General features: G+C 47.1%; 1 pseudogene; it reads right to left on the reverse strand.

The window, feature by feature from the left end:
• Positions 1-8,899: 8,899 nt before the first annotated feature.
• Positions 8,900-9,818, reverse strand: LOC103745931 (annotated as a pseudogene).
• Positions 9,819-11,725: the final 1,907 nt, after the last annotated feature.

The raw sequence follows: 11,725 nt of genomic DNA on the forward strand, positions 1-11,725 counted from the left end.
ATGATAACGGTGACTGTAATGCTGAAAGGGTTGGTGATAAGATAATGATGATGTTATTGATGAGGAAGGTTTTATTGTGACTACTGACAGCAGTTGTTTAAAAAAGATTCAAGTATCGAGGAGAGGAGGGCTGGCCTAGGAAACTGTTACTATGTCTTTCAGATCTGAAATCTGTGATACAAGGCAGTCCATCACCATCAGGCAGGGCTCACTTTCTACTGACACATCACTCACTCTGTTGCCTCCATCCAGGAAGTCCTCTGCCCAATAGGAGCAAGAGAGTCCCCAGGGGACATCCCCATGGTGCTCAGCTATTAGTTCAGAGAGCTCTGGTCATCTTGACCTGGACTGCTGCCTGACTTGGTTTGGGCAGTTCTGGACACCAAAGAGCAGCTGAAGTTGGAGAGGAAGGACATTAAGGCTCTTAGCTCTGTTGATATTTGGTACAGTACATCAAGAAGTAGCCTATGCTATGTTCCAAGGTTCTTGGAGTCATGAGAACCATGAATTACCCTCCCTTGCTCCAAGAGAGATTTTTTAAAAAATATTTTATTGGTTTTTACATTTTTATGTGTATGAGTGTATTTCCTGCATGTGTATAAGTGCACTCATGTCATGCAATGCCTGCAGACGTTAGATGAGGGCATTGGATTCTGTTGGAACTGGAGTTACAGACAGTTATTAGCTGCCAAGTGCGTTCTGAGATTTGAACCCAGGTCCCCTGCAAGAGCTGTCAGTGCTCTTAACCACTGAGTCATCCCCCCAGTCCCAAGAGAGATTATGTTTAAGCTATCTTAAGATCCCTGTGGAATCTTCTTCTATCTTGGCCATGGACAATAAATTTAACTACTTAATTAGAATCCAGAAGACAGTGCCTTAAATAAATTAAAATTGTATTCTTCCCTCATGTAACGAAATTGCAGAAATCAAAACCCCAAGGCATCCATGAGAGCTGCAGGCACAAGAGGGTCAGCATACCAGACTTCCCTTTTGGGTTTACTCTGTCATGCACAACACAAGTTTATCTTCATGTCTTATGGATACAATGTGGCTGCCAGAGCACCACCAATCACAGCCACCACCATACAGGAAGAATAAAGAAGAGCAAAGAGATGTGCCAGCCACACAAGCCCCTCCCAGAGAGTCTTCTTGGGAGTTGTCCCATTCTTCCGTTCCTTTTCCTTTGCTCACCCACCCCTGGCCATCAGGAGGAGGATGTGAGAAAGATGTCTTAGCAGGACAGACAGACACAGCGTACAGAGAATGGAGAGGAATTGGCAGCCTGTGGATCAACCAGAGCCAGGGAGCTCATGTGTACACCAAAGATCCTGAGATCAAAGCTCAGACCTACAGCTCGACCCCAAAGCCCCCGCAGGTGGGAGAGCCGGAGGGACATTCTTTCCTAGCTGCATCTGTTTAAAAATGTAAAATAGCATTATTAGTTGCAGATGCTCATTGCAAAACAATTTTAAATAACTAGGGGAGAATGGTAATCCCCCACCAGATAACAAATGCTGGTATTTTTGCCTAAGTCCTTCTGAGTTTTATTAGCCCCACATGTATCTAAACAGAAGTTGGAATGTACCTTATATCTGGCCTTATAAGTTGTTTTTCTCTAACTCTTAATTTACAAGCATTTTTCTAACATAAATTATCTTTGAAAGCTCAATTTTAAGTAATATTCATTGATCAAGCATCGTGTGGCAACTTGATGTTCCTGCAGAGCCATTTTCCATGCAGACTTGATTTAGTATAGCATCATTGCTGGGAAAGTAGGCCACCCTAGCATGGGCTGACACAGTGGCCCCAGGATGGCCAGGGCTGAGCAGAGATGTTTGTGGCCACCTTTGGTTTCTTCCATATGATTACTGGGCTCATCAAGCAAATGGCTGAGGACATCTGGAAAACCACTTTGATGCATATCATGAAACCGTCCTCCTAGAAAGCTAATACGGGTTCCTGTAGGCTGCAAGAGGGTCCCAGAGGCTACCAGAGACCGCCAAGCTCTCCCCACATCTTTTCTGGATTTTCTATCACAGTCTTTTCTTCCACAGCTTCCTAGGGAAACAAAGTAGAAAAAGATTCTAGAGACTGGGAATATAGCTCAGTTAGCTCCAACACTGTAAAAAGTCAGCACGATAAAAATAAATAAATAAAAAATAAGGGGCTGGAGAGATGGTTCAGCAGCTAAGAGCACTGACTGCTCTTTGCAGAGGACCCAGGTTCAGTTCCCAGCACCCACATGGCAGCCAAAACTGTTTGTAACTGCAGTTTCAGGGTACCAGCGCCCTCTTCTGGCCTCTGTGGGCACTGCACAAAACAGGTATACATACATACATACAGGCAAAATATTCATACACATAAAAATAAAAATAAATAATTTTTAAGTTTAACCCATTAAGATGAACTTACAATGAATCACTCACCTATTGTGACCTTGGGTTGCTCTGTTGAGTAGAGTGTAGATAGGACTGGCTATTTGGAATCAGCCTCCAGCTGGGCAGACAATTTATGTCCTGTCAGAGGAAGGTGGACCTCCTGGTATAGGGAGACCAGGACTTGCACCAAGATCCCAGGATGTTTGCAGAAATGTAGCTGGAATCAGCAGCATTTCCTGTCTCGGGAAATGTGACCCAGCTTAGTGAGCTAGCTCAGGGTACCACACAATGCTGCAATCAAGGTTTTCCTCAGGATCACATCCAACTCCAGGCCGGGGTGTGGCAGATTACCTGCTCTCAAAGTCCTGTGTGCGTCTCTCCACAGGGCTGCTGTAGAACAGGCATCTGGCATCCCCAGAATAGACAATGAAAGAGAAATTCGCAGGAGGGCCTCGTGGGCTTCTTTTAACCTAATCATGGGAAGGTCACCCCATTCCCTTTTGCCTCATTGATAAGGACTGAACCAAAAGAAGCAATTCTAAGGGGCTGCGAACATTGAGTGCCACCTTCAGGGCTGCCTGACACACTACAAGAAGGAGTGAGGAGGCTAGAGGATCAAGTGGTTCCCTGGATAGACCAAACTCTCACCCTGGGCTTTTTGGAAAAGCCGAGTGATTGCTGCCGTAGATTGCAAAGTCAGAAAAGCCAGAGGCCAGGTCAGAGAGGTGGCCAAATAAACCCTTTCCTTTCCAAGTTGCTCTTGGTCAGAGTGCTTCATCACAGTGATAGAAAGAAACCTAGAACACTATGCGACCTGGAGAGGTAGAAGGAGAGAACTGACCTTACAGAGCTGCCCTCTGACCTCCACATGCGTGCTTTGGCATGTAAGCCCATGCACACACATACAAATGATAATACATTTTGAAAATTTAAATATAAAAAGAAGAGAAACACCAGGTCATGGATGCCACCACAAAGCCCTGGGTTGCAGTTGAACTGCCTTAGGCAGGAGCTTGAAACATTGGGTTTTTCTTTGGGAAGTCCACTCTTACTGTTTCCTCTGGTCAAGGGAGAGAAGAGGCTCACCAGACTCAGAAGCCACACAAGAAACCTACAAGAGCCAACCTCCAGTTTATATAAGCAGCAAAGAGTCACAAGGAAAGAAGACACTCTTCAGAGGAACTGCCTGCAAATTGTGCAGAGGACTCGCATGATGCAGCTTCCATTAAACATCACTCACGCTGGGATGGGCTTCTCAGTGATGCAGTTGGCTCAGCCACTCATGCTTCTGTGAGTGACCCCAGTAAACTTGCTTAGTCCAACCTTCTCCAATTTCTCTCTACTTGTTTTACATTTATTGGTATCAAAGTCTCCTACACTAAAAATTCAAATATTTTATGATTTGAGGCTATGAGAATTGATCTTTCTTTTTCTCAATTAACCATTGTTTGGCTATCAGTTGAATTTTATACTTTCATTTATATCTAGTCACTTTGCTAAAATCTGTTATTGCTAATTTTTTGGTAGATTTCTTAGAATCACTTATAGAAATAATCATAATCATTGTTTCTGAAGAACAAGACCTCTAAACCTGTCAGATCTTAAGTTGCATAGAAACCTCAGGAAAGGGGGCTGGAGAGATGGCTCAGTGGCTGCTTTTGCAGAGGACCCAGATTTGGTTCCCTGCACCCACACTGTGGCCAACCACCCATAGTTCTAATTCCAGGGGATCTGCGCCATCTGCTGGCTTCTGTTGGCACTGCACCCACGTGGTGCATTTAAATCATGCAGGCAAAATACTCAGACACATAAATAAAATATTTTTAAAAGGAAACTCAGGAGATTACGTTTTAGGCATGATCTGAGTGGACAAACGTGTTGTTCCTGTAGAGCAATGCTGTTGGTCTTTAGTCACTGGGTGTGACCTCAGCAGCTTTCCTTTGGACTGAGATTTCCTTCTCTCCTCACATTGCTGAATATTTGTCCTGAATGAGTCTTGGGTTTTGTCAGATGCATTTGCAACATTTTTAAGATAATCATATCATTTTAATCCTTTATTTTATTAATGTGGTGAATGAATATGATTGATTTTCAAAGACTGAAACAATCTTATATTTTCTAGATAAAATCCATTTGCTTTTGATATATTACACTTTCTAATATATTTCTGAATTAAATTTGTTATATGTTTGTAAAGCATTTGTGCATTCATATTCTTTTGAAAATTGATTTGAGGAGCTGGAGAGATGGCTCAGTGGTTAAGAGCACTAGCTGTTCTTGCAGAAGACCTGTGTTCAAATCCCAGCACCCATACGGCAGCTAATGTCAGTCTGTAACTCCAGTTCCAGGGGATCCAACACCCTCTTCTGTCCTCCATGGGCATTGCACGACATGTTTGCACCTCCATACAGGCATGTAATACACGCATACACAAAAAATAAAAATAAAATTGATTTGAGTGTGTGTGTGTGTGTGTGTGCAGGTGCATATGTGTGTCTCTGAAGGTGCATGTGTGTATATGTGTATGTGTGTATATCTGAAGGTGCATTTGTGTACATGTATGTGCAGGTGCATGTGAGTACAGGTGTGTGTCTGTTTAGGTGTGTGTGTGCAGGTGCACAGGTGTATACAGGTGCATGTGTATGTGCAGGTGCATGTGTGTACAGGTGCATGTGTGTACAGGTGCATGTGTGTGCAGGTGCATGTGTGTTTAGGTGCATTTGTGTGTTCAGGTGTATATGTGTGTGCACAGGTTTGTGTGTATGCAAGTGCATGTGTGTGCAGTTGTGTGTGTGCACGTGTGTATGCAGGTGCACAGGTGTATACAGGTGCATGTGTGTACAGGTGCATGTGTGTGCAGGTGCATGTGTGTGCAGGTGCATGTGTGTACAGGTGCATGTGTGTGCAGGTGCATGTGTGTGCAGGTGCATGTGTGTGCAGGTGTGTGTGCATGTGCACATGTGTGTGGAGGCATTAGGCTGACTTTGGGTGTCTTCTGCAATCGCTCCTCTCCCTTAGCTCTTGAGACAGTGCCTCTCACTGAAGTGCAGCTCATGGCTAACTGGACTGGCTGGCCCTAAGCTCCTGGATCGGCTGGGTCTGCCTCCTCCCGTGAGAGGATTACAGATGCTCACCGCTGCACCCACCTTTCTGTATGTGTGCTGGGAGTCAGAACTCAGCACTCTCTCCAGAACATGTGTGTAAACTTGACCAATACTGGTTTCTGCTTTTCTTTCTAGTGACTGTCAGAGTTTCAAGCCATAGGTTACAAGGGTTTAGGAAGGGTTCTCTCTTCTACAATCTGAAGGAATGTGTACATTTAATATTGTCTTTATAAACATTGAATAGAATTCAACAGTGAAGCCATTCAAACTTGTAGCTTTTATCATGGGAGAGTTTTTAATCACAAATTTAGTTTTCTTTAGTAGACACCGAGCTATCAGATTCCCTTCTGGTAGTTTTTATATGTTGTGTTTTTCAAGAAATTTACTCACATTTTTGAAGCAGTTGAGTTTATTTCCATAAAAGCATTTACAATATTCTCTTACGACTATTATTTGCTGTTCTATTAAAGCCTGTACTATCAATTGCCTGTGACTTCAGAGCTCAGGAGGCTGAGGCAGGAGGATCGCCATGAGTTTCAGGCCAGCCTGGGTTCAGAAAAACAAAACAATAAAATGAAACAAAGCAACAACAAAGGCTGGGTTGCCTTAGTGATGTGCATGCTCACGTTCCCAACCCTGGAAAATGTTTTCCCCTCTTCTCATGGTTGCTATTCAGCGACGGGCTTATCCATCTTTTTTGAGGGGGTGGGGGGCCTTATTAGTTCTGGCAAAATCAGCTCGCGCTTATTGGTATTCTTCATTGCTGCGGCTGCCTACGATATTGGATTCTATTCTTTCTCTAGCTTCTTGAGATACTTTAGATCATTGATTTTGAGCTTTTTCAAAGTTCTAATTATAAGCATTTTAGCCTCGGTAATTCACTCTCGGGACTCTTAGCTACAGCCCACAAATTTTGACGTGTTAAGTTTTTATTATTCCTGCACTCAAACTATCCTCTAATCTCTCTTGTGATTTCTTCACTGATCCCCTGGTTATTTAGATGTGTGTTGTTTAATTTTCAAATACATGTGAGCTTTTAGAGGCATCTTTGCCATTGATTTCTAATTTCATTCCGTTGAAATCAACAAAAATACCATATGGTTTCTGTGCTTGTAAGGCATGTTCGTGTAGACCAGCACATGGTCTGCATTGGAGAATGTTCCATGTGCATAGGAAACATCTTGTCACCCCCATCTCTGCATGTCATAGTGTCTTCACATCTACTAAGACCAGAGCATGGTCTGGTGGGACAGAGCTGAGTCCCCTGCCCGTCAGCCTTCCCTGTCACTGACACACAGTGACCCCCTTGTCAAAGCCACATGACTGGGGAGCAAATTCTTTACTGGCCTAAGGGAGTTGTAGATATGGCCCTGTGAACACCTGGTCATAGAAGCATGCAGATGTCTACAGCCAGGGGACACTTAGGGACAGATGTGCAATGAGGAACTAGGAAACACAATTAGTTCAGCCACAAACTGAACCACAGCTGTGAAGTCATTCAGACTCACAGACCATGAGAATCGCGAAGAGGCAGATGTGACACAGTCAGCTCAGACAGACATTCAGAGATGCCTAGGCACATGGGCACAAGCTCAGCGACACTTGAACCCAGGTAGACCCCTGGACCCAAATGGTTGGCACAGACATATACACATACATAAACACACAAAATACACATGAGCACACAGCTATGGAACATAGAAGATGCACAGTACAGATACAAATATACTGAGAGACACAAACATGGACATCAAGAAAGACACAGCTCTGTAGCCAGAGGGAGACAGCCGATAGAAATGCTCAACAGACAGACCAGAGGACATAGGACCACAGGGTCAGTCACAGAGGAAAAAGGCTGATGAGGGTGTGAACAGGTACATGCAATAGGTATGTTCATTATTGCTCAGTTGCCCCGACCCTGGGCCTCATGTGTAAATGTGTTCATGTCTACACACACAGGCCTGGTGTGACTCACCTGTAGACATATCAGGACAGCAGACAGGACTTGATCACACACAGACTCAGGCTCCAGCAGTTTTCCACCCAACACAGTGATATCCCTAGAGACTGCAGCTCCCCAGGGAGCAGTGACATCCACCAAATGTGGGTGGGGCTAGAACACAGCCAGGGCTACACCACGTGCAACTGCACCTTGCAGTGTGTGGGGGGAGGTGACATGAGGGCTGGTCACCTTTGTCCTTGGGCTCCCCTGAGGACACTGGGTGATCTGAGCTCCTGGGCTTGGGAGAGGAAGTTCCTGCCATTAGGGGGAGATGCCATGTTCATGGGCTATATTGCCCCTCCCCTCGAGCCAGCATTCTGGTCCCAGGGCCCTCAGCTATGCCTCCTTCAGCTAGCACCCCTATGGGGCCCAAGAGTCCTGTGTAAGCCAGCTGAATCACAGTGAGTTTGTGAGCTGGTAGGCGCTGTGTATCCCAGATGCTGCCTCATGCCTGTGCATTGCCGAACCGTCTCTCTGGTCACCACCAAAGAATACCTAGCTGCTTCCATTTAGTCGCTCACCATCTGCAGCTTTGAGCGCTGAGATCTTGTCTCATCCAACACAGTACCCCCGCAGAGTTCTTAACACAGGGCAGAGAATCAGCATCAGTCCTGGTACGTTGAAAGAGTAGATAGCAAGGTCCCTGTGTATTCACAGCCAGCCCAGCCCCATCAATCCAGATGCCAGGGTACTGGAGCTGCTCAGGTGCCAGCTATGAAGAATGTGTTCTGGAATGTGAACAGAGCTGTCACTGTCATTCAGTCTCCCACTAATTAGACGTGCTCCCGTTTCATCCTCTCTGAGAACAGAGGTTCCTGTCCCAGGCACACTGCTAAACCCCCAGTGATCTGCTTGCTGCTGTGGGCCAGTCAGAGCCAGGCCATTAGGACAGGCGGGGACCCGCTAAACAACAACACTGCACAAAGGAACATGGGGTGGAGGGAGTCAAGTGGTTGGAAAAGCTAAAGAACAGACTCAAGGTCTCCAGAACAGAGGTGGGACTCTGACTCAGGCGATATCTTCAGGGATGCAGCAGGCTCAGACACACAGGTGAGAAGGCAGCTCCAGGCCTAGGTCAAGCTTAAGCTCTGCTCCACAGGAACCTTTCCTTGATGGGGACCTCAAGAGCACACTGTCCATGAGCATTGCAAGCCTGTCTGACCTTTGACATTGGAGCATGACACCATTTGCAAACATGTTGGGCTGCATTTATAGTGTTCTAGGATGGAAGTGCCCCATTGACTGCAGGTTGGACACACCTGTTAGGACAGGACATGCATGGTTTTAATGCAGAAAACAAAATAAAACAGCTAGGCATGGTATGGTAGGCCTTTAATCTAGGCCTCAGAAGGCTGAGGCAGGAGGGTCACTTTGAGTTTAAGGTCAGCCTGTATATAGTGAGTTCTTAGCCTGGGCTAGCAGGAAGACTTTGTCTGAAAAACAAAGGCACGACTGGCCACTGGCCTGCAGGGGCACCCCCAGAGGAGCATGTGGTACAGGGGCTGCTTCTGTTCCCTCGTTCCTGTGTCCTGATCAGGGCTTTTTCTTCCCCAGCATCCAAAGCTTTTTACTAGCAGACAGGATCCTCGGCTGGCCCTTCAGCCTCTTGTGCAGTCACATTTCCAGCCCTTGGAGCAGACACGGATTTGGTGAGACTGTGGGGCTCCTGCTGCCTTACCAAAGTGCAGGTACACCTCTCGGCCCTTCTGAGGATCAGTCAGGACCACGGTGTCATGGCCCTTCATGGACTGCAGGGCCAGCTGATCCAAGGCAAGGATCTCACTCCAAGCCTTGAGGATGCAGCTTTGAGGCCAGGCTCACACCTGCAGGGCTCACACCTTCAGCTTGGGCATGTCCAGAACTTGCACATCACCTGTGACCATACACACAAACATGCCTGTTTTGTTCTCCTGATTAGGATGAGTCATCTTTTGTGTCATCAGCAGGGGCAGAGACGGCTGGTTAGTGCTGCTCATAAACAGTCTTTTCAGCAAAACTGGATGAAGGCAGAGTTGGTTCGACTGGCCAGAAACCTGTAGAGCTCAACCAATAGCCACAGGTGCACGTCCTGGCTCTTGGGCTCCCTGTGTTGAACCTTTCAGTCCTGTTACGACAAATGATAACTCCCATGATGGCACCTCCTGTTCAGCCAGGTTCAGAAACAGAGAGCTGTGCTCCAGTGGACAGGGAAAGACTTTCACAACCAGGGTTTTTTTTGACCACACAATAGCTCATTTTCCTCCCGCCCTGCCAGGCATCTTTCCAAGCATCGGCTGTAATCCTCCACACTGCCCACACACATACAGCAGCCCGCTTGGTGCTTTCTGATGACATGCTGAGGGTTGGGGGACAAAGTAAGTGGTTCAGGCTTGTGATGCCCACTGTAGATTTATACTCATAATCTAAGTATCAGGGCTTTGATATCTTAGACAGAGAGAGAGGGGACACAGTTTGGACTCTGCTTTTATGTAGATGACTTTGCACTTCTGATCCTCCTGCCTCCGTCTCCTTCCTGATTGCTGGGATTACAGATATGCACCACCACTCCCAATTTATGCAGTGCTGGGAACTGAACCCAGGGCCTCACGTGTGCTATGCACTCTACCAACGGAGCTACATTCCCAGCCCAGACTTGGCTCTTTAGAAAGCTCATGTATGTCTGTACACACATGTTCCCAGCATTCTTCCTGACACCTACTGTACCTCACACATGCCTGGGGCTGTCCAACTCCTATGGAGGTATGACCTCTGATTCATAGGTGAGAAACTGAGGCACAGAGAGCACAACACAGGTAGAAAGAAATACAGGCTTTGAGGCAGACACACCTGAATCCCAGTCCCAGCTCTGCCACTTGGAGACCTTGGTCACTGCCACCCTGTCTCTCTGGGTGTATGCACTTGTATATACCATGGGGCCAGACCACCTGTGTCCACAGGAGACTCAGCGGGGGCTGGGATGGGAATCTGATTGGCAGGCCATTGAGCAATGTGAGGACAGTCACTTACTCAAAGTCCCAGGGACCACCCATCCCCTGACAATAGATCTGATGCATGTTCTAAGCATCCAAGCCACTGGCCTAAAGAGGCGAGAACTCAGAGAACCGTAACACTGGGGTGTCCATGCTGGACTCCCAAAGCTCTTCCTGTTGTGTATTAAAGGGAGGTAGCTACCTCCCTCCCCACTGAAGCCAGCCTTTAGTGTAGTGTGGTGTAATGCAGCAGTAATTCTCGTCTCATGCCCCACTATGACCGGAAGATTTGTTTCTTATGTTGAGCTAAGCCTCAGCCTGCCTCAATGTCCTCCTGAATTGGTATGTGATATCCTTCCCTCCCCAGAACCTGGGTTGGGGGAACCAAGCAGGATTTGCTGATGGAGGAGATGAGAAAACCTTTCTCTATCCAGGTTTGTGGGAAAGTTATCCAGCTGCCAGGCCAGACAATTCTGGATAATGGATGGGTGCTCTTTAATGCTGTCGGGGAGACGCGCCCCTCCTTAATCTGCTGCAGTGTCATTAGGAGAGAAAATGTTTGCTCCCAGAGCTCCTGCGGCCTTTAGAAACTGCAAGTTCGACACTAACAGCAAGGACAGCTCCAACCTTAACTCTCCCCTGCCCAACCCATGTCAGGGCCTCAGGGAAGGAGAACACTCTGCAGGTACTGGCCTGGACCCTGGGAGCCTTGGGTTCTGTTTCCAGGCCTCTGAAGGAGAAACAATGGGTTCAACAACAGAGGGAGGACAAGAGAGAAGAATCCATGACTCTGGGTTCAGGCATTTGTAGATGCACCCCCTCCCCACACCAAAGCAAGTTAGAGCATAGAGCTAGAGGGTCAGGCTGGTGACTCCTGGCCACTCCCTTAACCTCTCTGTTCAGGGTTCCTGCAGGGTAAGGCTGGAGGCTACTCAGCCCCAAGCTGACAGGGTCTGTGCTTCTCACCAACAGACCTTGATGTCTTTCATGAGGCAGGTGGCCTGTCCTGGTCCCCAAGTCCCTGCATCGAAGACTGTTCCCTGTTAGACTTCGTGTGACCAGGCAAGCAGAGGTGAACGGATGACCTGGATGAACTGACAGGTGAGGGGGCTCCTGATACCTATATCCTTGGGTGCCAGGCCACATGCCAGCCCCTCCACCACCCTTTGGGACTTGGTGTCACCCCAGTTTCCAGCTGAGGTTCCAAGAGGGAACAAAGACTTGTCCAGATTGGACTTAGATCTGTCCCATTCTAAACCCCAGACTCTAACC

Source organism: Nannospalax galili, unplaced genomic scaffold (assembly GCF_000622305.1).
Source record: "Nannospalax galili isolate Female #2095 unplaced genomic scaffold, S.galili_v1.0 scaffold23, whole genome shotgun sequence".
In the NCBI taxonomy this organism is placed as follows: domain Eukaryota; kingdom Metazoa; phylum Chordata; class Mammalia; order Rodentia; family Spalacidae; genus Nannospalax; species Nannospalax galili.